The 25,305-nt window shown below is 47.8% G+C and overlaps 1 long non-coding RNA gene across 2 annotated transcripts in view; it reads left to right on the forward strand.

Moving 5' to 3' along the window:
* Nucleotides 1-2,980: 2,980 nt before the first annotated feature.
* LOC125334702 overlaps nucleotides 2,981-25,305 on the forward strand; it is a 30,480-nt gene continuing 8,155 nt past the window's right edge. For both annotated transcript variants that reach the window (XR_007207199.1, XR_007207197.1), the window contains exons 1-5: nucleotides 2,981-3,847; nucleotides 4,995-5,087; nucleotides 16,861-17,202; nucleotides 17,695-17,796; nucleotides 18,363-25,287. This is a non-coding gene — a long non-coding RNA (uncharacterized LOC125334702). The remainder of the gene's footprint in view (nucleotides 3,848-4,994; nucleotides 5,088-16,860; nucleotides 17,203-17,694; nucleotides 17,797-18,362; nucleotides 25,288-25,305) is intronic.

Below are 25,305 nucleotides of genomic sequence, written 5' to 3' on the forward strand. Positions count from 1 at the left end.
CTGGGGCAGCAAACAGCAAAGCACCCGGCACAGCTCGGGGCTGCTCTGAAGAAATTCAGCTTCCACACTTCCACATTTCCCCACAGGAAGTGAGGGGTGAGGGGAAATCAGCCAGAGAGGAGATGCCCTGGCACTGAGGGGAGCAGCTGACCCTGCCAGGGTGGCTCTTGGGCTGGGGGTGCTGTGCTGGGCTCCTGGAGCATCCCTGACCTCCCCATGCGAGATGGGAATTCTGCACCAGCAGCCCAGGCTGGCTCAGCCCCGGGGTCGCCCTCCAGGTTTGGATTATTCTGTGAATTTCAGTATGTACATGGATGGGCATTTCTTCTTGCAAAGTTTTGGGAGCTCATGCAGGTGGTCCCTTACCCACAGTAACTCCAAATAGAGGAGCTTTGGGCCTGCTGAGTGTGATGGCTGAGGAACGAACAACTTCTTTAAATTTATGGATAGTGCTTCCTTTCTCTGCTTCAAACTGCTGGGTAATTCCATCCTTTGGAAAGTGTTTCATTTATCTGGTTCTTTGGACTTATAATGTTACCTACTGCACTGTGTGTTGGTAAAGAAGTGTTTTATTTGTCTGAAATTTTGTTGACAAATGTCCCCTCACTTGTGTGGAGGTTTTCATTTCAAAGCAATTGCCCTGTGCAAGTAACACCTCTGCAAGCTCTGGTGTCATCCTGACAGCAGTGGGTGGGCACCATCCTCCCTGCTCCTGCTGTTCCCAGCCTTGGAAAGGACTATTTTGTGCAAGTTTTGGTTCCCACATCCTCCGCTCTTCAAACTGTGAGGAGGAAAGTAACTACAGGTGCTTTGGGGAGAGCTGGCTGACCAAATGGACTGGTTTTGTTTCCTTTTATTACCAGTTGCTAAGAAATGCCTGCAGGAAGCTGCCAAGCACACTCTTATGGGGTTGCTTTCCATATAAATGACTGCCAGGGTCTCCCAAGTGTGGCCTCAGAGGAGAGAGGTGGAGAAGGTGAGGAACAGCATGGAGGTGTCGCTGGCAGTGACAGGGAGACTCTCCTGGCAGGGCTCTCCTGGGCATGGTCTGTGCTGGGACACATCCTGGAGAATTTCCCTTGGAAGGGGCTCCCCTGGCTATCCCATCTGCTTCCACTTGGACTTGGGAAGTCCCAAGTTTTGCAATCCCAGTGGATGGTGGAAGTGAGGAATCTGGATAAGAGATGGAGCTCACGGTGCCTCAGAGCAGGCCCTGAAACTTTGGCAGTTTCTATGGCCCAGATCCAGTGCGGTTTTTTCACTGGTTTTGGTTTTTCTGCAGTTCCCAAGCCCTGGGCGAGTGCTGTGACACCAGGCTGCAGCTTTCAGCAGCAGCAGCCCAGAAATGGTGGTTAATCACTAGTTTATTAGCTCGTGGCCTTAGGCAAACCTGAAATCGTTAACAGCCCATTTGTTGGGCTAATGACTCTTTTTTACTAGATGTATAATTTAATATATGGTAACTTTCATGCTTAATTATGCTCTTCAAAGCTTCTTTTGAAGGAATTTATTTCTCTGTGTGCATGTATATTAGAGGGTTGGGAGCTGGCTGGCTTTGCTTGCATGCTGCTCTGAGTTAAAATCTAGATAGTTTATGTAAGAAGATTTTAATTTAGATATGGGTATTTCCCCTGTTGCTTGTTCTTTCAATATTTTTATCTTTGAGCGCTTGAAAAATAAATAGTGATGAATTATTTTAAACCAACAGGTTTAAAATGGCATCATTTCATGCCCCACTGTAAGTTGCTACATTGTTTTGGACAAGACGTAAACCCAAAGTCCTGATCAATAGGGCCATTGTGCCAGCAGCTTCCAAATGAATGCAAGTCTTGATCTCAGTGTCCTGGCTGTTTTCCAGCCTGGTTCACATTTTACTCAACAGCAAGTCCCACTTCTGTTCCCTCTAACCTCAGTGGGAACAGAGGCAGGCCACTGCAGAGTGCTGCTAATCCCACGTGCCATTTGCATGCAGCACTTGTAAAGCATTCTGGGATCAGTTGGGATGAAAAAGGGCTGTGCTTGTAAGATGTTTTTCATTGGCATCCCAAATCCGCTGCTGTATCAGTGAAAGGAGTTTATGACTTTGTCAATCGGGAAATTTTTTTCCTTTGAGCGGGGCAGCTGATTGAGAAGGATAATAAAGATGAATTTGATTTTCTTTCTGTGAGCTCTAGTGTCCCCTTCATGGAGATTAAAAATTTCCCGGTGCTGTTTTCAGCTCCACAGAGCAAGCAAAAGCTAATCTCCTGCTTGGCTATACCCACACCATTGCTGTCCACTAATAGGATCGCCATACAGTTGTGACTTAACAGGCACTGGGAGAGGATAATCCTGTTTATTCGGTCATCCAAAACACTGATGATCTGAGATAATCAGTGGGCTGGGAGCAGGGGAGGAGGAGGGGTGAGGTTTGCTTTGCCGTGTGGTTCGTCTGCGCAGAGGCTGAATGCCAGGGAATGGCTCGATCTCGTTACAGCACATGGGAAGGGACCAAAAACATCCTCCCAGCGCCAGCCCTGGAGAGCCATCCTGATAAAACAACAGCCTTGGCAGTGTCTGGTCCAGATGTTGTGCTCAACAATTCTAAATTGTTCTTTTTGTGACTGATTTAATATGGAAATACTCAGTGTCTGAGTGGCCACATGAGGCACTGTGCAAAATACTTTGGCTACCAGGTGGCAGAGGCTGTGTGTGAATGGGTCATCTCCACATGTTCACTCACACTGGGAAACCTACACCTACCTTGTACTTGGATCCAAATTTACTAAAATTACAACTCTTATTACATTTTTACTAGACATGAGACACAGCTTTTCACAGGACACTGAATATTTGTAAGCGGCCACTGGATCTGTGGGAATGTAGGAGCAAATTCTGCAGAGTCCCTTCCAAGAAATACAATCTGTAAGACTTTCCCTGGTGACCTAGAGCCTCGAAGCTGGGCTGTAAAAAATCTCTTGATAGGGCACAGTAGTGAGCTTTCAGATGACTTTCTTTTCTTGTTCTTGTGATCATTAAAGCTTTCACACTTCATATCATATCCCATTAATTCATTGGCTCGGGTTTCTGTGAAAGGCCCCCTCTTCACTTTGATTTTATCTCAGTCCATGTGTCTTTAGCAGCCAATAGTTTCCTATTGAAGATATTTCAGTGTTTGTAACCTTAACTTTTACAGCTGGCACGAGCCATGGATTAACTTCAAATAGTGATGCTGACTTTGAAGCCTCATTTTATGTTCTCTGAGCTGTCCTAGTCCAGATGACAGGTTTATAGTTTGGGAAGCCAGTAGCAATGGCTGAGCTCACTGGTCTTTGTAACTAAAGCACTGTCATTAGGTGCAGCTCCTCACCATGGTGACACTGCAAATATTGAACACAAAGTGATTCATGGGACCCAATGTGATGCTTGCTTTAATTAATATTTTACAAGATAACTTGCTTTATTTAACTTTTCAAACGTGAGCGGGTTGGGAAGGACAGAATGTTGCTATGTAAAATTTATGGGCACTCATATTTGTGTGCTTGTTTTAAAAATTAAATTTAAAAAGTATTGTTTGTTTTCTCCTCTCCCTGCTGGCGGATGTTCAGGCCCTTGCAAGGCTCCAGGGGATTTTCTGTGTGTGAGAGCTGAATGATGAGCTCTGAAAAGTGATGTTCCTGCTCTCCTGCCTTCCTCCCTCCCTTTGTATTCTCATGCAGTCAGTGTGGCAGGGCAGTGTCCTTGCTGGAAGTGTTTTGGGATACCCTGAGCAGAGAGCACAGTGCTGTGACCCCACTGGTGCAGCCTGACCATCGGACCCCTCAGACCTGAGGTTCAGCCATATTTCCCTGAAGAAATGATGTTCTGGGTAAGTAGGGCTGGCAGGAAGTAAAGGAATATGGCATTTGCAGAGCTTTGGGGCAATACAGGAAATTCATAATTAGGAAATCAGCCCCAGGGTTTTACTTCTGAAGTGGAATGCTGTTACAAGCATATTCCAGATTTCTATGCACTTTAATTGGAATTTATTTCACCTAAAAATCAATCTGTAGACCAAGACAGAGGATGCATCAACCCATCTATTTAAGTGGTGGCCACACCATCCTTAGAAGTGATGATACCCAGGGTCTTTCCCTCTGGATATGTCCTGATAATCTGAGAGATCACAGCCATGGCCTCTCACAGCAGTGACCAACACGGGGGAGGCCTGTGAGGACAGCCCTCTGAAGAAAAACTTTCTCAATAATTAGGTTTTTCTATAAATTTCCCTCTTACAACTAAGATTTCCTCTTGTAATTTTTACAACCATGACTTTAAATAAGCAAACATTATAAAATATGTTAAATTCACCAGCATTCTTCTGCAAGCAGGGGACAAAATGCCCATTATTGACTCTTGTTTGCCACAAAGAAGTGCCCATTAGTGTGTGTCCAACCCCTTTATATAAAACTGAGAGCAATGAAGTCACTGACAGGGCTCTTATTTGTCTACGTTGAATCCTGCAGAGATGGCAGAGGAGAAAATCCTTCATTAATAAAAGAATTAACTCCTCTTCACGTTAACATAAAATGCTTCTACATTGATGAAAAGATTTGGGTTTGCTCCAGTGTGGTTTTCCCCATGTCATTGGTTTTTGCTTTTCTTTCAACTTGCTCTTTGTAATCCATTTCTAGTTGGTTTTTCTTTCCTTTTCAAGTCTGACATATAGCATGATGTTACAAATTCTGGCCTGTGATAGCTTGAGGGATATTTATATGTTTGGACAAAATATCTTCCCTTCCAAGTCTATTTTAAATGCCATGGAAACATCTCACTTCTGAGGTTTTGTTTGTCATTGTTAGTTATTAAAATCCTCTGCCCAAGGTCAGCAGTGACACAAAAATCTTGTGCAGGAGGCATTTTCAGGGATTTTGCATGGATTGCTTCAGGAAGTCAGGAGGGGGTGATGGAGAGGAGAGGAAGATCAAGATAAGACCTTTTTCTAGACTATTTAAAAGGTTTCTTTTTCTTTGCAGAGTGTGCAACCAGAAGTAACCACGAGGCAGGAGGTGGAAGCTGAAACTTGCAGCACAAGCCTGGCCCAGGCTGGTGTCAGGGGACAACTTCTGGTGAGCTTTTTTTCTTTCCCTGTCCTTGCAGCTGGGAATATGCCATGATTTAAAACCAGTGTAGCATTAACTGTCCCATTACACACAGCAGAAAGCTCAGGGACTGACCTCATCTGCCAGAACAAGTGTTTTAATGCTGCCCAAAGTTCAAGTCAATCAAAAGGTCAAACTTGTTTAAGGCAGGGAGTGATAAGAGGGGCGATGGAAGCTCGGAAGCTCATTCCCACTTGATGGAATTAAGCCAGACTGGCTTCAGGGAAATCTCCAGATAAGATGAACCCTGGAGAGCAGTGACAGATGAGAAACTCAGGGCTGAGCCTCCCCTTGCTGGAGTCAGAGAATTCCCATTAAATGTAACAGAAGAAAAATAGACCCTGGTGAATGGGACTTCAGGTCATTCTCCTGGCAAGGCCTGCTCAGGACACAAATCACAGTGCCTTGATGTTGGTGAAGTTTTTGGTCAGGTGATGGAATAGACTGTGAGAGGGAAAGGGGATTTTCAGCCTGAAGGGTTTGTCCCTGTGAAGGAGGAAAGACCGAGGTTACTTTTGTAGTCCAGAGTGCTCAGAGCAGCTCTCTGAAATGGCTGGGCCTGGTGGCATCTCTGCCAGCATGGGCACGGTGGGATGTGCAGAACTTCTGGTCAAGTTTCAGGGAAGTGGCATCTTCAGTTTATCCCCTTTGGGAGGGATGGGGAGGAAGGTGGAGCTCACACCTTGCTCAGCTGAGACTGGAACAGAACTTTTTCCCTTTTCAAAGGCAGAGTTTTTCCCTCTCAGAGTTTTCTTCTGTGCAGGGGAGAACATGGAAAACTTTTCTGTGGAAAGCCCTCCTTCTGGTTCTGTGGGGGGCTGCTCAGCACCCTCAGCAGCTGTTTGGAAAACTCTTTCTACAGTTCGTAATGGCTGCTTTTATCAAGGGGCTGATGGCCTTATTTAAAACAAACCAAAAGAAGAAAAAAAGACAAGAGGAGGGAGTGATGAACTTTGTAGAGTCTGCTCCGCCATTTGAGTTATGATGGGGAACATTGCTGGGGACCCCATTAGCCTCTGTGGCACATGGCCATGCTTTTGTAAGCTTGCAAAAGATGGAGTTTTTCTATATAGTTGTTTTTGTCTTTTTTTTCTTGGTCAAAGACAGCATTCTCCAAGGGCTGACTACAGAAAAAAACCCTGGTCTTTTTGGCAGAATTCCCTGGTTCTTACACAGCCAGGGTTTTCTGTGCTCCAGCTCTGGTGTGTGACCCACGCTCTGAACACATCCAGGGCCAAATGAAGATCTTTTGACTCAGGGCTGAATCTGATCATCTTTTGTCTGTGGGAAAGATGCAAATAATTCTATGTATGTGGGTGAAGAAAGGTGATATTCAGGATGAGGAAAGGTGGCCCAGGCTGCTGATCTGGCTCTAAGAGCAAGGATGGGTTGAGGACCAAGCCATAGACCTGCTCTATCAGAAGTCCAGCTCCAGACTGCTCAGCCCAGGAGGGCACCTGCCCATCCTGTCCCTCCAGCCCCCAGGGTCAGGTCTGTGCTGCTTTTCACTGCTGGCAAAACCAGCAACACTGCAACAGAGAATGGGGATTTTTCCGAGCTCATGTTCATGACACCAGATGTGCCTGTGCTTTTTTTCAAGCTCATTTGAATGTATGTAATGGACTTCTGGCTTTGTAAAAATCATCAGTTACCAGATGTCTTTTAAATTGTCTACCTTGCAAAATCGTCCGTTACCAGATGTCTTTTAAATTGGAAACCTCTGCAGTCAGAGGTTAAAGCCATGTCAAAACAGTCACTGATATGACTTCATATTACACTTCAAATGCACTGTGATTTCCTCCAACTCTTTCCCCTTAAAAGTCCTCTTGTGGAAATTTTATGGCTCACCCAAGATTTGCCACCCGCCCATTGCTAGAGATCCAGTGATAAATGCTTTTAATAATTAACAGTGGCAGGGGCTTTGTACCCCTGTCTTGTGGATATCTCACCTCTCAGACAGCAGAAATAAAAGCCTGTTGTACCAGGAAGAGTAATGATCTGGATACAGGTGGAAGGTTCCTGCAGCTGCACAATCAGTGCAGATCTTGTACAGCTGGAGCTGTTTGCAAGCAGGATTTTGTCCTGGGCCCAGTTGGGAGCTCAAGGCAGCTGGAGAAGCAGTGATGCTTGCAGAGTTCCTAAGGTAAAAAAGGTTTGGGGGCTGTGTGGGGCTGGGAAGAGGCTGTGCAAATCAAAAGGAAAAGTAGGTTGGGTGTGAGTTTCCTTCTTAATCTGACTCTCCGGGGTCTCATCCAGTCTTTGTGCTGGCTGCCAAAAGCTCAGACTGAGTGGCTATTTCGGGATACAGCAACACCAAGTGTTACTTCAGAGATGTTTGGAGAGAGATTTAATAAAATCAACTAATAAGGTTTGACGTGCTGAAGATTAAGAAAAGTCATTCCAAGCATCTGAGCTGACCTCAGGGGTGGGGGGCTCAGGGGAGTCGTGTGTGTCCTGGGGATGGATGCCCTCCTGGGATGGCTGATAGGACAACAGCAGCTCACCCACCTCTTTGTGAAACCATCTCTGAACTGTGAGGGCAAACCAGCAGGGCAGCCTGGCACTGGATATTGGCCTTAAAATTAAAAAAAAGATAAGGAAGGGAAAAGGCAGCTCAAAGCTGGTGCATGCTCTGGGGCTGGGAGCAGCCCCTCTCCCTGCAGCAGGCAGCTGGGGTGGCTGCAGCAGTTGTCCCCATGTAAATCACCCTGTCCCCAGCCCAGGGGCTGGCGCTGGACAGTGGGGTCCCCGCTCACAGCCGGGCACTGCCCTCGCGCTCGGTGCCAACTGCTCGGGGCTGTCGGCTTCTGGTTTTGTTTTGATAGTTTAGGGGTTTTTTTTCCTTTTTTGTCATAGGACCAGCCCAGAATAGAATCACGAGATCGGTGTTTATTACTTTCCAAATAATCTATAGCCTGGTTTTAGTGCTGACACCGTTTGAAAGGCAGTGTCACCGCTGCGCTCTGTTTTTTCCCATTTCATAACTAATAAGTGAAGTGAGTTTGACAGCCTTGGTTTCAGCTTCAGCCTGTTGGTTCCCATGTCACAGATAGGCTCTGTTAGCAGCAAATTCTTGTCAGGAGAAGAGAATTACAGCTCAGGCTTGAAATGTGCTGGTGTTCAGTGCAAAGCTTTAAATTCTTGACCAAAGTTAGATAAAACCAGCTGAAAGTGTGACGTTCGAAATACACTATCTATTTATCTTTTCCTCCTCACCAAAAATACCTAGAGTGGAAGTATGTGTCTTTGCATCCAAGCTGAGAACAGTTGAGCTCCTCTGAAAAAAAAAAAAGATAAACACAGCGTTTTAAATATTCTGGATTTTAAAATCTGTGCAACTGTCCATCTCGCTAGATGTGTGTGTATTATCTGTATTGAAAGAAAAAGGTATGTAGAGACATCTCTTTAAAGAAAAAAGAATGATTCGTTTTCAAGGTGTGGGAAGCTTGTTTAACTGGTAATAAGAAAAAAATGTTATTTCTCCCCCAGTAGTCTTTAATAGCACCGAGCTCCCGCCTGAGTACAGATGGAGCTTTGATACGATCACACTTTTGCAGGGTATGTGCTGTATATCCTGCTGCTAATCCTGGGGTGGAAATCAGCTCCTCCTGACACCTGCTGCCAGGACCTGACACAACTGATTTCAGCTGCAGCAATTGCAGCCTCCTGGGCTGGATTTTGGATTTGGGCATGTCCCAGCTGGGCAAGTCAGTGCTGGGCACTTTCTTTGCCTGGTGCTGACATCCTCCCGTGAAACCTCCCTCTGGATCCATCACTCCGTGCTGCCCTCCTGGGTCCCCCTCAGCCCAACCATTCCTTGAAGCCCCATTTCTCTCTGCTGGATGGGGCTGCTCCTCCCCTCTGGGCACACCAGAGGTTTGTGTTCAGACAATGTTTTTAATTATGGTTTCCAGCAGGATGAGCTCTCCCACATCCCAGCTTGGAACAGCGTGTGAAATACAGCAGCTTCTGGGGTCAGATAAGGAGCAAGTGCCTGTGGAGCCAGGAGCCCCAGGCCCTTCGGCTACAGCTCTGGGCTTCTTTAGGGAATGCTGTTTCCAGAGCCTTCCTGGCTGTCTGGGGCCGCCATAAAAACTGGAGTCAAACATAGATCCTGATGGTTTTGGCCTCTTTGCTAACATTTGGCAATCAGATCTTGTTATTGAACAGTTTTCTAGAAGCTGAGTGGAAGACTGGAGGGGGTTTTGGAGGGGCTTTTTTGGTAATGGTTTGCTAAATAAATTTATGGTTTAGATTGGAAGGGACCCTTAGCCTGACCTCTGGTATATAACAGAGGGTGTTGAATTTCCTGCACTCAACTCCCACAGTCTATCCAAGAACTGCCTAACCACAGTGCTTTCCTAGGGAAAAAAATGCTCTTAAATGCACTCATTTTCAGCATGGTAGAAATGTTTCTTATCCCTGATAGGGAGGAATGGGATTTTCCAGAAAGTTCTGAGACAAAGAACTTCTGATCTAGGCTCTCCCTTGACCTCATCCCTCTCCCCAGACAGCACCCTGTGACCTGCTTGTCTCCTTTCCTGGTTGTGCTGGAGGTTAGAGAGACATTAAATGAGCTAAAGGGGCAGAGGGGGAAGAGGTATCCATTTGGGAATAAAGAAAGGGCAGGCATGTAACCCAACTCAGCAGTGACGGGGTTAGTCTGACCTTGCCTCACTTTTGGATGGGAAATTGTAATCTCAAACCAGGTATTTATTACTCAACACAGATGTTTGCAATGACTTATGAGCCACCACTGCTGCTCTTTTACACAAACCCTGTTGGGCCAGGCACTGCACTAGTGCAGAGCAACAAGCTGTTCCTGCCCTGAAGAGCTCTCAGACTCACAAGGTAATTACATCTCTTTGTCCATTAATTTCCTCTCCCAGATTTAAAGTGCAATGACAAATAAATGATTTTAAGTAACCTCTTGAGATAGATGTGCTGCCAGCAGGCCCTGACCTGCCTGGGTAATGGAGGGCTGGGAGATTCACAGATTTGGAAAGCTGCAGTGTGGCTTTGCTAAAATGACACAGATTAAGATATTGTAGAGATTATTTTCCAAAAACGTGGTGGTCAAGGGCTTAATGACTTAAATTGTGGTCAAATGTCTCCTTGTTATCAATCATCCATTGCCAGTTAAACTGCATTAATGAAAGTCTCTTGATAAAAGCTGCCTTATCACCCGGAACTGAGATACCCAGCCTAATGAGCTCCAGCAAGGCTGGAGGAAATGCTCCTTTCAGCAGCCGAGGAGATGAGGTGTCTCTTTCCTGAATTAGGCTGAGTCAAATTGATGGTCAGGCCCTCGAGAAAGAAGCAGTTTCTTTCACCTTTTGTGTTAAAGGACTGCTTTATCCAGGTGTCAGAAAGGATTCTGGCTGTCTTGCAGGAGTTTGGAGTCCAAGCAAACACACCTTGCTGGCCATTTGCAATGGCTGGGGCTGCAGGCAGTGTCACTACACCCTGGGGGGACGGCACAGCACTTCCCTCTGCCAGAACCACTTACTTCCTTGGAGAAAATGGGCTGAAAATAGTGTTTAACATTGGTGATGACAATTCTTCCAGATTTATTACCTGTTTTTTGTTCCCTGCTTGGCTGCCTGCTCCCCTTCCATCTGCCAGCCCTGTAATCCACCTCCTCTTATCTCAGCACAGTTCTCTCCACCTCTTGCTCATTTTCATTTTATTGCTTAGCTAATCTCATCCTCCTGCTTTTCCTGACACTGCTCCCTCCTCCCCATCTGTGGAGATTAAATCACTGCTCCTTTTGTCTGATGCCACTCAACATTCCTCCATTTCACTCAGGCTTTGGGAAGCTTCCAGGCACTTTTGCTGTTGTTGCACACATCCGTTTTCCTGGCACAAAAAGGCCCAGCAGCATCTGATGGGAGCGTTAGCGAGTCCTCGTTTCAACCAGTTCTCAGAGATGTCCTGAATCTGAAATGGAGCCGAGCTCAGCCTGCCCAGTGCAGCAGAGCCAGGTGTGTGTCTGGAGCACCAGGACCGTCAGCAGGATGCTCAGGGCAGCTCCTGCAGTGGTGACAGAGCCTGGCACCTGAACATTAGCCCAGAAAAATCTAGACCAAAGGCATGGGCTAGGAAATCTCCAAGCTCTCAAAATGTGAAGTTTTGGAAGTGGTTTCTCATCTTGTTGGTGATGTATCAGTGTAGTCAACCATCTTCCCTATTTACAGTCTGTCAGTGTTCATGGCCTCAACAGTTTTATTCTAAATACTGATGAGAGTTTCTGAGGGTTTTGGGTCAAGCTTGAAGCAGTCTCTCTGTTCCAGGGTGTTAAATGCACCCTGGTTTGGGGTCCCATGGGGGGACACTGGATATTCATGCCACGTGTTTCTGGCACCCTTCCACCTTCCTGCACTGCTGGAGACTTTTAGCAGTGCTTCCTCCACCTGAGTGACTGTGCAAGGCCACTGACTGCAGTGCTGCTCATGTGGGCTCAGAACTGGGACCAGCAGAGCCTTTAACTCCCTGGCAAGCCCCAGACTACTTCAAACGGTGTTTCAGGGACCACATTCCCTGACAGGACTCCTCACAGCTGCCACTTGCTGTTCCTCCCTGCTGTGAGCACCCCAGTCTGTCTGCTACCAGAACAAGTCCTAAAGTCTTGATTCAAGTAATCCCACTCCATATACATGGGAGATGGTCCCCTTAGCAAGGACTGCTGCTGTTTGGCCCTAATCATTGAGTTTAGATGTTCATTGTTATTCTGTTTGGGTTATATCCCTTGCCTTAATCTGAACTTGCAATACCAACCATGGTGCGTTTGCTGTATCTCCCCTCACTACCTTTATCTGCCAGCATGTTTTAAATTAGTTTAAAGAGTATGAGAGCTAAAAAGAAAAAAAAACAGGCAGCTTCAGATGAAAGCCAGTGGCATGCCTTTAAAAATAGAGCAGCAGCCCTGCGCGTGGTGCCGAGCAAGTGGGTGCACGGGCGGGGAGCTGCAGAGGTTCTGTTTAAACAGAAGGTAAATAAGTGGCTCAGGGAGCTGCAGTTCATCTTGTTCCCTTACGTGTTGCCCAGATAATGCAGCAGATCTTCAGGCAGGCTGGTTCTAAAAATGGACACAGCTCTTGGGTTTCACTGGGTGACGCTCAGGCTGTCCGGCCGTCTCGGGTGAAGCCTCCGTGGGAGCAGCGTGAGGGCACGCCAGGGAAATGGCATTTGGTGCTTCAAAACCAGCAGCAGTGCTCAGCTCTTGGCACTTTTTGCAGTGAAGATTGTGTGACTTTATACCGTGGTGCCTAATGCAAAAGTTGCTGCCTGTAAATCCCTGGGGTCAGGCAGTGTTTTGTTAGAACTCCCTTTCCTGCTGTGGTTGACCTGTGAAAACAGCAATCATCTGACAGTGACAGCAGCACTTAATTAGTAATGCAGGATTAAAAAGGGCTGTCCAGTGAGTAATTTCACAGGAGCAGAGTTTAGGATTGAAGCTACTTTAATATAACAATTGTCTTGAAAGCCTCCTTGGCATTTTAATGGTGTTTTTCTTTGGTCTAAATATATATGAGAAGTTGAGAGGATGTTTAAATCTGAGCAGGGTATAAAAGGGACCAAGAGAAAGACTGAAAGGTCTTGTTCAAACTCCACGCAGCTGTGTGAGCCACTGGCTTCCCTAGGACAGGGCATCATCCCCAGGAGCTGCACCTTTCACCATTCCTCTCACTGCTCCAGGATGAGCATTAGTATCTTTACCTCCCTTGTCATACTCCTCTCTCCAGCCTAGTTGAGCTCCGCTCAGCTGTGCAAAGCACAAGTATTTGTTACCCTTCGGTGGCTGCAGCAGTGGCCAACCAGCCCTTCACTGCTCCCAAGGAAACTGTGTTTGGATTGAGCATATGTTGCTCACTGGAATGGAGAATTCTCCATTTTTTTTCTAAATGAGTTTTCTCAGGCTGTCCCTGTTCAGCAAATTCAGGAGAGAAAGGGCAGCAGTGCCCCTTGGCCAGACCATGGCAAGCACTTCTGTTCTCCTACAGGAGAAGGCAGAGTGCAGCCTTCCCCATGGCAATAGAGTGATCCTCTCTTGGGTGAATTGTTGCTTACAAGGTTAATTAGCTGTAGAAAATGAGCTAGAGTACTTGGGAGTAATGAATCATAATGAGTTGTTATATTTGAGGAGTGACAAATTAAATTCATGCATGTTTTGGACTACTTGTTTTAGTCAGAATGGAAAATAGTGCTATGCTTTCTTCTGCTGTTCTGCTTTTGTGTCGAGACGTCAGGAGATAAATCAATACGGCCAGAGTTTGTAAAGTCTGGCAATGCTTGACTGCACAGTGTTTCATCTCTCTCCTGGGTCCTTGAGCTGGGCTAGGAGCAAGAGCTCCTCTGGAATCAATACTTTTGCCTCCACCTTCAACAAGAGGGATTTTGATCCATTACTGAGAAAACATGAAGCTTCTCCTAAGCTAAAAGAGAAAAAACCACCTGTTTTGTCCTAACACCATGAGTGGTAATGTCCTCCTGCAGCTCTGACTGAGGTGCAGCACCCTCACCTAGGGAAGTTCATTAAATTATAGTTCCACTTCCCACACCAAGGTGAGTCGAGGAACCTGCTGGTAGCAAGATTCATGAGATCCTTCAGCTCCTGCTGTGCCCAGAAGAATCTCTGGAGTTTTTCTGTGGAATTAGACCCAGCAACATAGCAAGCTAAGGAGCAGACAGGCATTGTAACCCCTGAAATACCTGGAAAGTCAGGATAAGCAAGCTGCTCCTACCTGGAAGGTAGCTGCTGGAATCTCAATGTAAGATGAAGGACACTGTGAAAAAGAGGATTTTGAAGAGAAGAATTCGCTCTTAGTCCCCTTCAAGAATCATAACATGTCCTTGGGTGAGCTGGAGCCTGGCACGAGCTGCTGTGCTTGATTTGGGTTTTTTGGTGTGGTACCAAGGTTCAGCTGGTTCAAGGCTGGGGGGGCTGAGAGCAGTGGGAAGATTTGAATTCACAAACTTCCTTTTAAATAGATCAGTGGCTCCAGGAGGGCAAGTGGGATTGCTGCAGTGATTAAGTTCTTTGCTGGATTGATGCCTCTGGAAGTGTTTGGAGAGATTTGACAAATCTTTCTGTCTATGGAAGGTTCCCATGGCTTTAGCTGTTTGTTACCACTGGGAAATCTTTCTCCTTCACAGAACAAAGAGCACTTCAGGGTTCAAAGAGAGGAGGTACCAACTGGCATTTAGTATTGCTACTAATTATATGTCAAAACTTAATATAAGTTAGGACCAAATTAGTGCATTTCTCCAGATGTTTTCACAGTTGCCCTGTCTGCAGCCCCGTGGGTTATGTTCTGAGTTTTTAAGCACTCATTTTGGTCCTTCTCATCTCCACTGACGTGGTTGGTCCTGGCATGGTCAGGTGCAAACTCCCACTTACTCAATGCTGTGAAATCATCACTGACATGAAGTGGAAAATTCTCCTTGGGGTGCAGAGCTCTTTCAGGAGGCAGCCAGTGGGGTGATTGCTTATAGACCTGGCCCTGTGCTTGGAGATGTGGACTCATATGCAATATCTGTGAAAGCAGCTATTCTTGCTCTTGCCAAGCTGCTCTGAAGACCCATACAATGATGTGAATTGTAAGCCACAAGCTGGCTCTTATCTTCAAATTGTTTTTCTCTGACAGTTTTAAGAAGAGCTCAGCATGTTCTCAGTAGGAGCTGATAGATGCTGAGCACTTCTGAAATCCTGCCAACTTCATTTAGGTTCCTAAACGGGAACTGAGTGCTTTTGAACATATGATCCTAAGGGTGCATTTCATAGCTCTACAGCTCTGTCCATATCATTTCTTTCCTCTCTCCCCATCCCCAGAATGCTCCGGGCAGCAGCAATACCACCAGGAGCACCAGGCTTGTCAGGGCTTGAGTGATGTCTCAGTTAAGGTGTCAGCTCAAGCCACACTGAGCAGAATTAAGTGACAGCAGTTAAAAGGTGCCTGTCTGCATCCTGTCTGCAGTAAGGTCCCCATCATCCCTACCAGCAGTATGGATATATTTGAGATAGCTGTGGTGGATTTTATATATGTATATGAAATCAATAATCTAGTGCAAATTCTACCTTGTTTCTCAGAGTATTTCATTCCATGTTTCAGGGCATGTACACTGTGCTTGACAATGTTCTGACTCAATTTCAGGATTCACATTTTCTCCTAAGCAGGTTCTTGGGGCAGATATGATGAATATTTTGCAGTGCTCATGGGGCAGAGGAGGAGGGCAGACAGGCCTTTATCTGAAGCTTTTCCAGCAGAGTTAGTGCATGGACAGCATCTGTTTTGGTGCTGTGAGGCTGACATCCTCTCCCTGCAGACTTGGCAGCGAGCAGAAGGACCACATGTCAAAAAATCTGGGGGGCCCAAGCGCTGTGGACAAAAGTATGGCAAAGAATTTAAACATCAGTGAGTGGAGTGATGCTGGAGGGCTGGCGGGGAGCGATTAGCACAGTGCTCTGGAATGTGGCGTTTCAATAGCGCTCCAGAAGGCTCTGCAGCCCCATTGACTTCTGCAGCATCAGGACAGAGCCCCAGAGCTCCGGCTTTTGCCGGGGAACGGGAACGTGCAGGGCCGGGTGTGCAGCAACCGCAGAGCTCCCCGCTCTGCTCACCCCCCCCGCCCTGCCATGGGGGGATTCCTTTTCTCCACAGGAATCAGGTGCACGCAAGGTGCGCTGCCAGAGCCCCCCTGACAGTCTGCAGCAGTGTCAGCTCTTTGCTTGCCCTGGGCCAATGCACTAAAAGCCACCTACGGCCGTGATCCAGCTGCTGCCAGCTGTGCAGTGGGGTGGGGTTTGCGTGTTTTTCTCACGTGTGTTAGCGTGGGATTTGGGTGGGTTTTTTCCACTGGTTTTGGTCTCTTTGGGAATTCACCCAGCGGGACTAAGCATGTGTCTGTGGTCGCATTCAGTTGTTTCATTTTGTTTTCTTTATATTTTCTTTTCCCCCTGGTTCAGATTTCTAGGTATATAAATCAAATTGTGGAATGAATTAAAATAAAGCTGGGTGGAAGGCCTGGCTGATGTGAACACATACATTTTTAGTTGAGGTGGGAGAAGAACCCATTCATTCAAGCCCTCATCTAGGGCAGGGAATTCCCTGGCTTTTGTCTAAATATGGCATGCAAGAGCGCAGCACAGGCAATGCAATGCTTCACTGAGTATTGTTTAAAAGGGAGCTTGGCACTGGCCAGCAAGTAGGATTCTTGTGAAAACATGGCACAAGGAGTTGTTTGACAGATTCTGACATAGCAAAGTCTTTACAAGAGGCAAAAAAAAAAAAAAAAAAAAAAAAAAGGAAAAGAGAGAAACTGCAGAGTGCACAAAGCCAAAAGCATTTTGTCTGCCTAGGAAGATGGCAGAATAGAAGGTGCTTTGCACTGAGTCATACCCTGCATGCTCTGTGGGTCTGATCCTATCAGTGATCCATGGCACTGAGTTAAAAATCCACTCCTAAATGATTGCCTCTCTCATCCAGGAGAGGCGATGAAGAAGAGTAAGAGCTGGGAAGAGACTGGCATGGCTTGAACCCACTGGCCAGAGTCTCTGTCCCAGATTTGCCGAGTTGGATGGACCTGTCCTTTGCCATCCCATGTTCCACCCTGCAGGCAGTGGCATTTCACCAGCAGATCTTTGGATGCAGCACTCAGTCCCAAGCAATCCTGTGGTCTGTGTAGGTGTCCCCTTTTTGCAAAACTTATGCTGAGTTGTGGCTTTGAACACCTATTGCAGCAGCAGTCCCTGCCTGGAAGGAAGCCCTCCTCCCGCTGCCCCTGCTGCATCTGGAGACATTGTGAGAACCTTGGAGCACAAAGGCCTTTGGACATCTCAGCAATGGAGAATTTTGTCTCCAAAATTCCTGGTCTATTTTTGAAATGTGGCCATTATGTGAGAGAAAATTTATCTGGAACTCAGCACTTCTGGAGGTCGCAGATGAGGACACATCACTCAGTGATTCTACTACTGAACAGCGTGTGTAGCTCATACAGAGGAGGACTTGGCTCAGCCTACCCTAAATTTGCCTTCAGTGCAACATCCATGCTTGATCATAGCTGGAGCTTCCTCTCATCAAAGGTAAGTCACTCTTCCTCTGGTTGGTTGTCTGGATGGTGTCTTGCAAAGCAAACTGGAATGATAGGAGTAGTCTGTAATTAGCACATACCCTCAGGCAGTTTTGTTGTTCCTGAAATGCAGGGCCTGAATTGTTCTGCTGCAATGGGATTGGTTTGGTGAGTGCTTTAACTGCTCTGCATTTGTACTTGTGTTAGTGAAAGCTGTTCCCTAGGACTGGTCTGCTATGGGTCAGAAATCAGGAGTCCAGATCCACTCCTGTGGGCATCTTCCAGTGAAACCAAAGGTTAATCCATCACATGTGTTGCCCTTGAGATGCACTCCCTGGCAAAGCAACAAAGCCCAGGAGTTTCTGTGTCATCTTAGCAAAGCTCGAGGGAGAGTGAAGGCACGGGATCACTCCCCACCCTTTTTGAGCATTTCAGTTGATGTTTTTAATTGTAGTGGAGCTGCTGCAAATATTTCAGAAAGCAAATATTTGGTGTCCCCATCCAGCAGAAAATAAGTAGAAGAACCAACCACCTGCCACTCACTTGGTCACCTCTACAAAACCAGGCTGGGGCTGAGAATCAATAGCAACGACACAGAACTTTTGTGGTGAGTTCTCTTTGAACAAGAGCTGTGCTGGGAGAGCAAACAACACCTGGAGGAGCTGGGCATGGGCTGAAAGGGAGCAGGGATGGTGGGCAGAGGCTGTTTGTGCTCCAGGGTGGGGCTCTGGCACAGGCAGGAGGAGGAGGAGGAGGAGAATGCCTCCATCAGCCCCTGGTAATGCTGGAGAAGAGCAGGCAAGCTCCCACCTTGCCCTGCCCTGGCTGGATGGGCAGCGGCTCCTCTGTGCCTGCCAGGATGAAAGCCCCGGAGTGGAACTGCCCCCAGCCCCTCCGGCTCTTGGCTGGCGTGGGGTCACACCGAGGACAAATCCCAGGGTTGTCACTGGGCACTGGGAAATCGCTGATCTGACGAAGGCAGCAGATCCGTCACCACTCACACCTCTGCCCAAGCTGAATTCCCTGAGGAAACCAGTGTCCCTGTGCCCTAACTGGGAAGCAGGAGGATGGCATGTTACCCACTCTGGCTGGGCCCAAATACCCAATGTCCAAGTGATCTGCATTTGGGTGCTGGGGTTTTTTCTTAAACTCATTTTTTTTTGTTGTTCTTAGCCTTCTAAAAACAAACTTCAGATTCGTCAGCTGGAAGTGATCTCATCGCGTTACAGATTTGCTTTCCTGGGAAACTAAACTCTTCTGGTGTAATGATGGGAAAGTCTCACCTTCCCTTTTTCTATATTCCTTTAACCAAGGTTCTGTTGAAATTAGCTTGGCAGGCCAACAGCTCAGAAGCAAAGACACAAAAGAAAAACCTTTGTTACTATTAGGTTTTTTATTCTATTTATTTTCTTACCCATCTCATGACTTTGGGGAGATGGCAAGTGATTTTTGAATATTTATTGACACATATCCAAATCTGTAGAGAAGGATACATTTTACTAATACAGTAGTCTGTTTGTCTCACTGCCAGCAAAAAAAATAGAGGCAAACCCCAATAATTAATTATTGCACTGTGTTTTGTAGTTTTCTTTGAGTTGCAACACTGTCTGCTCACTCCTACTGTTTTTTCTGCCTCTTACAAATTCTTTGCACAAGTGGAAGCCCAGCTCAGCTAACCCAGTGCAGTATCACTGTACTCAAGTGAGGATGGGCTTGGCTCCTCTTCAAAGGGAGCTTTTATCGAGTGTTTAGTGTGATGTGACAAAGCAGGGAAGTGTGCCACGGGATGTGGTGCTTCCAAATCCCCTCCTTCTACCTTGATTAAACTTGAGGGCAATTACCCTTGCCAGGGTGATGAGCACTGCCAATGTGCATCTTGTTTACTGCTGTGCTCAGTTTTTTACGTGGTTTTCCCATTTTGCACTGGGACAAAACTCTTCTGCTTTATGCCCTGGATAAAATCCATTTAAAATACCAAGTTTCTCATATTTTGCCACAGGAACCATGGGATTCAGAACACTGTGTTTCAGGCTGGCACACTTTCTCACAAGTGCAAAGTGATGCTTGGGCCCCAGGAGATCTTCAAGGTCTCACTGTCAGTGCAGGGAAGCTTTGGATGGGGCCAGTAGAAACTAAAAAGATTTATTCTGGGACTATTTTATTGTGCTTGGAACAAGCATTTACTGTCTGGTGTGAGTGGGCTTTAGATGCTGCTGTAAATTCCAGCTGAAAATTTCACAGCATTTGCCATTCTGTTTTGCCCTATTTTATTTTCCATGTTTCATTTGCATTTCTAGATTCTGCTTTATTCTGATTTCTGATAAATTTAGGTCATTGAATCAAAGTCTTATTTTAAAAAAAAAAGAACAAAACAACACATTTTGGCAAAAAATATTTGGGAAAACATTTTTATTTTACCAATTTCCCAGTTGCCTATAGCAGTCACTCTAAAAACGGATGCATCTAACTAGTGTTACTTGAAAAGATCCTATTTCTTTTTTTCTCTCTGCTTTTTTTTTTTTTTCTTTCTTCACAAGAACCAGGCCAGATTTCAGAGAAACTTTAACAAGAAAAACGCACATCAGCACCCTGAGATATTTCCATGTTTGGCTTTGAATCTGTCAGTTTTATGTGGAGAAAAAAAAATAGGTTGTGAATTTACTAGTTCAGAGATTTTGTAGTTTGCTGGTTTTGCCTCGCAGGCTGGGCAGAATGTAGTGAGGACAGGAGCTGGTCATTCCTGCCTCTGCCCTGTGTTTCACCCATCACTTTGTGCCCTGGCAGCCTGCTGGCTTCCTCCTCTTTTCTCTGGATAATCTTCTTCCCTCTTTTTTTTTTGACTAAAATGACATGAAAGCCCGTTTCAGTTGGTTATGGTACAGTGCTGAACTCTTCTTTGCCGAGGACGCGCTGGTTGCCTCTGAAGCCATCACTGGACAATGGTGGGACAGCAGACCCAGCTCCTTGTTGCACTTGGCTCTGTGCTGTGATTCCAGGACCAGCATGGGATTCTACTTGGCACGTTCCTGGGAGGGGTGGCCCCGCAGGCAGAGCCAGGGCAAGGCTCCCACAAGCTGTTCCCATTCCTGCTCAGCACGGATGCAGCAGCCCACCTGTTCTCCGCTGTGCTGGAATATCAGCCGGAGCCTTGGCTCTCTTGTTTCAGGCTGCAAGGGGTGATTTTTAATCCCTCTATTCAGAGAGTTTCGAGGAACAGGAGGAGAAGCATACGGCATATGCTCACCTCGGCTCCCAGGAGGTGTGGGGGAGTGCTCCAGCAGCTGCTGAGGTGATCCTTGTCCTTCTGGCCACAGCCACGTCTGAGAGGGGTGCTCAAGGTGCCTGGGCATCACCCCATGAGCAGGTGAGCTCCACAAGCAGGTGGTGTCCCTTCCTCCCCTCTGCAGCCAACAGGGGCATGGACAAGGCCATGGCAGGGCAGAGTGGCTGGAGGAGGGACTCCATCCTCTCCTGGTTTTCCTTCAGTTGGATCAGCTCCGCAGCAGGGCTGGGAGCACTTCAAAGGCACAGGCTCTCCCTCCACAGTCACAGTATAATTTTGGGGTATGGTGCCTTGGGTGTTTGGAAGTTTGTTGGATTAAGGACTCACGTTTGACCAAAGCATGTCTCTTGTGAGATCTGGATGCAGCTCTGGCCTCAAAGCACACGAGATATCTACAGCACTAGAGCGGTGGGAGCAGGCTGAGTGCTGAGCCACTGGGACCTGCCTCCTGGATCCTGCACCTCCCCCTGTCTGCCCGTGTCACCAAACCCCGAGCACATCCATCCTTGATGTCCTGTCACTGCTCATTGCCTGACCCTCATGCTGACCCAGCTGCAGCCAACAGGAGCAGTGTCGATGGCATAACTGGCACCTCCTCTTCTCCCTTCCCTTGTTCCCTCCTGTGTCCCTCCTGCCCACCCTGCTCTCGCTGCTTTGCCTGCTCTGGGCACCATCTGCTGGGTTTGGGGCTGTCTCATCTCACCAACTGTCGTTTGTCCTGGCTGTGGGGGAAACGTGCTCACGTTTTGCATCAAAGGACCCCTCAACCCCTCTCTTTGTGGACCAGCCGGGCTGTCGGAGAGGAGCCAAGCAGTTGGCACTCAGTAAGCAACGAGCATTAATAAAAGCATTACAGTGAGGTTAGAGCCTCATTAAAGTACTGCTAACGAACCGTCTGCCTTCCAGAAGTACGAAATTTTAGCTAACACTTCCTCCTTCTAATTTTGTGTATATTTAAATCTTTCTGGGCAGGCAATATTCATTTCTCCAGGCTTCTACAGCATAAACAAAGCCCATTTCAGAGGAGCTGCTCTGGAAGTGCCTTTGGGTGCTGTCTCCAATGCTGCAGCCTCATTAGACACAGGGCAGAACCTCTGGGCAGCCCCTCTGTGTGGCCATGGCAGTGTCCTGGAGCTGACTGGACACAAAGCCCAGCATTCCGGGGTGCACAGCAGCACTGGGGGCTGTGGGATGAAGGCAGGCTCTGGACACACCACCGCCCCTGGTCCCAGCCCTGACACTGCTGCTGGCACCCTTTGCCAGGTGTGTTTTGGGGGGATAGAGATCCCACAGCTCATCTGCGGGAGCTGCAGTGCTCCGAGGTCCGCAAGCAGCACCTGAGCTTTGCTGGTGGACATCGCTGGGCTGGGGGCTGGCACTGACGCGTCTTGGCCAAGTGTCCCCCGGGAGCCAGCAGGGATTGGTACAGGAGGGGGTTTGCTCTGGGTGCCCCTCCAGCCTCCTCAGCACCCTCAGGGCTGGCTGCAGGTGCTGCTCCTGGCTCCCCACGCTCCCCCCGGGCTGCGGCAGACACCCGACTGCCCGCGGAGCCCATTGTAAAGCAAATTAATTCTCCCGCGCGCCGGGGAATAGCTGTGCTTTCGGAAAGGCTTGGCAGCGGCAGTGGGGAAAGCAGCTGCTCCGAGGCTCGCAGCCCCTTTTTATTTCATTTGCCTGGTTTTAGCAGCATGCGAGGGGCACGGGAGCAGCAGCGCAGCCGGACACGCGGCCACGGGGGCATCTCGCTGGCCGGAATGCTGAGGTGGGAGAGCTCAGAGCTTCTCCTCCGGGGCCTCCTCCTGTCACCTCGGACAGCTTGCTATTCTCCTGCTCACTTTGGAGCAAACCCAGTGGTTTCCCTGTCAAAGGAGAGCGTTTGATGGATTAATCTATTTATTTTGCCTTACAGGGTAAATTGGTATTTTTGACAGCAAATGCCATTTTCTTGAATGGAAATGGACAGTCCAAATGGCTTCTGCTAGGTTTAGCAGCCTGTTTGGAGGGTCTGCCCTGGGGAGAGGGGTGTCATGAGAGTAAACTCGGGGTTACACTGCTGCTTTATGTGTTGCAGAGACTCAGAGCTCGATGCAGCTGCAGGATCGTGCTAGGGATGTTCCCCCACTGCTTCCTGAATCTTGTGGGTTAGAGGGGCTGCACGGGCAATCTTGGGAGTCCTGCTTGGGGCTGGCAGTGTCTCAGGCTGGGGAATGACCACAGCCTGGGGGAGTTCTTGTCTCACTGCAAAATTTCCTCTTCATTTCAGGCATTACGACACAGATTTTCCTCTTGCGAAGGCCCCGGCTCTGCAGACAGGCACTACCCTCACTGCAGGAAAATTAGTAGGATGGCTTGGGGCAAAGGTAAAACTAAAGTACATCAGTAAATGTTTGCAGGATCAGGACCTTATTCAGGCATAAATCAGGTAGCTCCAGCCAACAATAGAATTACCTAAGTATAAAATCCCATGTAAGCTAGTAAGATCAGCTCCAAACCTGCTATGAATTTGCTTTTTGTTTCCATGCCAAGAATATATCACTTCTAACTGCTGCAATCAGGGCTGGTCCTTTCAGGTTTTTTAAGTGCTTTTGGGCACGTTTATTTCCCGTCCCCAGAGCCTGACCCTCCTTCCCTGGGGCATGTCCCAGCCTGCTTTGCCCACAATAAATTGGCGCTATCAGAGAATATATTTTTTTTGTTTCCTGGCCGTTTTTGTTACTGCATTCGGTAAACAAAGGGACAGCAGTGACGATCCAAACCCACTCTTTTTTATTTGCCTGGGAACAGAGTCAACTATTTGTTGGTCTTTTGTTGCTGTTTTTGTTCTCTTTTCAGCCAGTGACTGTTGAAACGGCCACTGGTACCTGCGGGGAGCACGTCCTGGTGCTGCAGGATTTGTCACCTGGTGGCACTGGGTCAGCGAGGGGACAGTGAGGAGGACAAGGAGCTGCTGGTGGAAGGTGCCAGGTCAAACCAAGGGTTCAGGGCACAGTGGTCCCTTTCGTCCCTCCCAAACAATATGAGAACAGCCTGCAGCGTTTTCCTGGGGGTTGTAGGTGCCTCAGTTTCCCCAGCTTTCAGTGCACTGTTTGGAGATGGTGCCCCACGACGAGACGTCTGGTGGTGCTTGTGCCTGGTTGACCTGGGATGAGACTGGTTCTTGGGAATGAGCTTCTCAAAACACCTGGGAGAAGGAAGCTGGAGGCTCTTTCAGCCTGAGGGAAAACTTCTCCTGGCCTCTGCAGCCCTGGGGCCTGTGCAGCAGTGAAGGCAGCTCAGGCAGCTCCCAGGCTGGTCTTTTCCTAGCAGTCACCAGGAGAAACATCCTGGCTCCCACTGCCATCCCCGCCTGTCCCTCCAACCCACAACAGGGCTCTCCAAAAATCCAGGGAGAGCTTCCCCTTCCCTGTTCCACTGGGACAGACACAGCAGTCCCTGGGACAGCACCGTGAGGAACAGCAATGCATTTTCCATGCTTTGGGCACTGGCGTGGGCTGGGGACACCCTGGTGCCATCAGAGCCATTTGTCACCCCTGGGCACTCTGGAACAGGGTGGGGGGAGCTGCTCTGCTGCCTCTGCCAGGCACAACTCTTGTGCTGCAAACCAAATCCTGCAGAGGAACATCCCCGGGAGCCATATGGTGTCTCTGAGGCTTTGATGGAGTTGAGCAGAACTCAAAGCAGCCAAGCAGGTTGGACTGTGACCCGTGGTGAGCCCAGGGGACCTGTCCTGCCCTGCTCAGGGCTGCCAGCCTGGGCATTAAGAACTGTGTTGGTGTCTCCTGCCAGTGCCCGGTGGAGCTGCTGAGATTGGGGGTTTGCATGTAAAGGAGGATGGTTTTGTGGTGAAGTGATGCAAGTGGAGAGAGCAGCATCTCAGGCTGATGTTTGAAACATCCCTCAGACAGCAGGTGGGTCAGGGGAGCCTGGGGACACACAGGGTTTGCTCAGCCTGTGCCAGGAAAGCCGTGATTCCAACCCCTTCTCAGGGCTGAGAGCAGCACCATAAACCACCGTGGATTGCTGGAGAGGCCTGCCCTGAGCTCTGCTCCTTCAGCAGGGATAACAGTCCTGCAGCACACAGAAGGAGGGATACACATGGCTGTAGCCTGCTAGGGTCCACTAAAACAAGTCCCAAACCCACGGAGGCAAGAAAAATTACTCAGGAGAATTTCTCTGGGATTTTGCCTTGTACCTCACTTTGTAATGCTCTGAGTTTGCTGTGGAAAGACACAGCCCAGGCTGGTTGAACCTCAAACCTTATATTAAGCATTTGCTGCCTGGTCTCCAGGAGCTGTGAGCAGCATCTCCCCCGCTGGGAAACACAGGCTGGAGGAGGGATGTGTGCCCTCCACTTGGAGCTGTGGGGGCTGCAGTGACTCACTGATATCAGGGGGCTGCCCAGAAAGAACCTGTGGATGTTTAATGTTGCAAAGGCTTCTGGAGGTTTGCTCTATAAATACAATTACGTTAAAAAAAGCCAGATTTCAGAGTTTACTCTAGAAGAAAAAGGGAGGGATGATTGTTTCTGACTGGTCATGGATTAATTTTTAAATTGTGTACCCACAATGTGTTGTCATGCCAAAAAAAATCTAACCCTTACAAAAAACTCATTTCAAAATGAGTAACTGCAACATTTTTTCATTGTGTAAGAAGGCTGTAGCAGGGCTGCTGGGACTTCCCTTCTCCCCAGAATGACATTCTTATATCATTATTCTTATTCTGATGTAATTAATGGGGCATTTGGACTCTGATAGCATTTGCTTCCATCCAGTTTCTCATGAAAACCCTCCTGATGCCTCTCAGAGCTTCACAAAGGTATGTAAGCTTTACTCC

The sequence above is a fragment of the Corvus hawaiiensis genome, chromosome 17, assembly GCF_020740725.1.
Source record: "Corvus hawaiiensis isolate bCorHaw1 chromosome 17, bCorHaw1.pri.cur, whole genome shotgun sequence".
Lineage (NCBI taxonomy): Eukaryota > Metazoa > Chordata > Aves > Passeriformes > Corvidae > Corvus > Corvus hawaiiensis.